Source organism: Sturnus vulgaris, chromosome Z (assembly GCF_052056855.1).
Source record: "Sturnus vulgaris isolate bStuVul1 chromosome Z, bStuVul1.hap1, whole genome shotgun sequence".
In the NCBI taxonomy this organism is placed as follows: Eukaryota; Metazoa; Chordata; class Aves; order Passeriformes; family Sturnidae; genus Sturnus; species Sturnus vulgaris.
In genome coordinates, this window is record NC_142283.1 from 45,872,857 (window position 1) to 45,875,977 (window position 3,121).

The following is a 3,121-nucleotide window of genomic DNA, read 5'->3' on the forward strand; positions in this document are numbered from 1 at the left end:
AGAAAAGCCAGTTCTGTGATTGTAGCTATAGATTTGTTTCTATATATTTTATAGTGTTTGTATTTTATATCTCCATCTCCTTGATGCTTTTGATTCTTTAAGTCAATGATGAAAAAGTTCCAAGAGAGTGAATCTCAAGTAATTTTATAATTCATGTTCATTAAAAGACTTATGACAGAAAAACAGTCTTTATATGATACTCAGTGGAACAAGTTAGACAGGAATTATTGTAAAAGAAATGTTTAATTTCTCTAGTGCTGAATAAACATTACTGTAATGCTGCTCATGTTTTCAGAAGCTGAACTCCCTTTCTCCCTATAATTCTATTCCTGGATGGCTATAATGCAGTAATTTTCAAATATAGCAAATTATATCATAGGTTTTGAAACATGAAATAGTCCAAATGAGACTAGGAATCCAAGGCAGGTTGTCACTGAGGTCAATATAGACAGTCCTACTCAACTGTGAATAAAACCCTTGGGAAAGATCACTGTATTCATTTCCATTCATATTATAGCCTAAGGAAAGAATCCAAATCTGCAGAGGAAAAATGCTAGATGTCTTCATCTTCAAGGTTTTCTCATTCCCAGGTATTTTCAACTACTTTTTTCACAAAATGTCTCTAGCTTTATTTGTTCAGTCTTGGAGGTCACTGTTTCTTGGTTTATCTGTCTTGCATAGGTCATAAACTATGCTCAAGAAGCATTAGAGATAGTAGGTGATTAGGGAGATACTGAGTTTGTTCATAAATTCAGTTTTCTCAGATTCACATGGCTCTGCACAGACACAGTTCTGAGACTCATGGCAGACACTTCAGCAGAGTGTCATTGCAGGCTCTTCATACACTGTTCCTCCCTTCCTGCCGCACTGAGTGCTCTCTGAAGAACTCACAGAGTATTTGTTCTACACAAGGCTCAATATCATTCCCAGAGAGCCTTTACAGAGCTATAGCTACAGGCCACCCATCTTGTTTCAAGTGCTTTTCCTGAAGATTTGGGGTTCAAAAGTTTTGAACCCCAGTGATTAAAGATCTCTGTGTTTTTTGGTTAAGTGCACCAGAGAAGCATATATCTTATGTTCAAAGAAATGTGAATATTTTTGATATTTGTTTTTTTTACCAGCAACTATCAGAACAGTGCCATTGTATCTGACCCTTAAAAAGCCAGGCTGAACACTGCCAAGTAAGAATGCTCAGGAAAAATATTCAATATGACACTGGAGAGGGAAGAAGGGTGAACATAACTGCTTTATGGTATAAAGCTGTCAGCAAAGGACTGCCAGTAAAAAGATGTTCCTCTTTTACAGGCTTTTCAAATTTTGAAGATTATGCAGAAAGAAGTATGGGGGTAAAGGATCCTAGCTAGTTTTGGAAAGTTCAGTCAAATGGATGAACAAATCACTGGGATGCCCTAACTATTATGCAGCAGTCTAGTACACACAATCAGGGAAGAAACATTTATCTTGCCAGTGGATGAACTCATAAAAATATGTCCAGTTCTTTGTATTGCAATAATTTAGACTACTTCCACCTATGGAGTTTTGAAATAATAGTGTTAAATTATTGAAATTGCATCTTGCTTTACCTGTTAAAAATTAATTAATTAATTAATTAATTAAATTCTGATTCAGGAAACATTAGTTTCCAGCAAGAAACTATATTTTTTTCTCTCTATGTATATAATAGAAGTGTAAAAATGCAATCATTTTAGCTTTTTGAGGAATAGATGAGTGTAAAATTTGAGATTATTCACTGTGAATCACTTGGTAAAACCAAGTCATTAAATGAAGTGTGAATATGAACATCCCCAAGGTGTTTTTTTTCCTATAGAGTACCAAGATATGGACTACCTGAACAGGACAAAAGCTAAAATAAAGTCTACTCAAGTGCCTGACTTGAAGTGAAACCCAAGACATGAAATTAAGGCAGTTACCTACTTTCTCAATTACATTGCCACAGATTCTCACAGCAGAGCTAAAATTGCCAGGTTCTGGTGGCAACTGTGAAAAGCTCATCAAGTCTAACTTCCAAACTCTCTTTTCTAATCCATTCTCATCTAAATTTTAGCCTTTAGAAGACCAAATTTGCCAGCCAGAAAATTAACAAAACAAGATATTAACAAAAAATATCTATTTTTTGTCACCTGTCTGACGTACAAACATAATTTTAATGTTAATTAAAATAACATAGTCAAAGAAATATTAAAGGCTTGTGATTTATGGACTGGTTGACTTGTAATTCAAGATGGCAGTTTTAAAATTAAACCAAATATAGTAGGAATACTAAAAGTTAAAAATCATAAAGATAAATAATCCAATTTGAAGAGTATTATAACCTAATGTACACACATAATGTTAAAAGGTCATGTCTATATGTATGTAAGCAATTTCTATATATAAATTATTTTTATATTTATTTTTATTTTTATTTCCATTTTCATTTTTATTTATATATATTAATAAATAATTCACCCTGGCCTCAGGCGACACAAGGATTAAAATCCGTTAACACAAAGATTTGTTGTTGCTGTTGTTTTGCACAAAGCAATAAATATGTTATCTTGCTAGATCTTTAGATTAGGGTTTCTTTACATATTTAAAGGTAGTTTAAATCTATCACCTTGAGTTTGTATCATTGTAGCACCTGCAGCAAAGATCATCCACATCAGGATTTTATGGACTACTAAAATACATTATGCAATATCTTGTAGTATAAACAGTTCTGACTTTCTGGCAGTCAGGTGCCCAGTGACGAGTTCTTGACATGAACAGAAAGGACAAAGAAAAAAAACCCAAGTCAACAGCAAATAAAGGTGGATACATTCAGATAACTATATTGTCTTTTCTAGAAAAATCACTGATTAAACAATAACTAAGCTTAAGAACTGAGTCGAAAGTCATAGCTGAACTTGTTCTGGATTGTTTCTAAGAAAGCAGCATTTCACATTCTTATGGAAAGAACAGGAGCAAAATGAGGGAAACACTTTCAAACTTGGGAATGTGACACATTAGAATTCCAAAGAAGACACTGATCAGTATTAGCAGTGAGATTTCATTTGCAGATCTCATGTAAAATTAATTTTCGTAATTCTCTTAGTTCCTGTCTACATATACAGATTTTTTT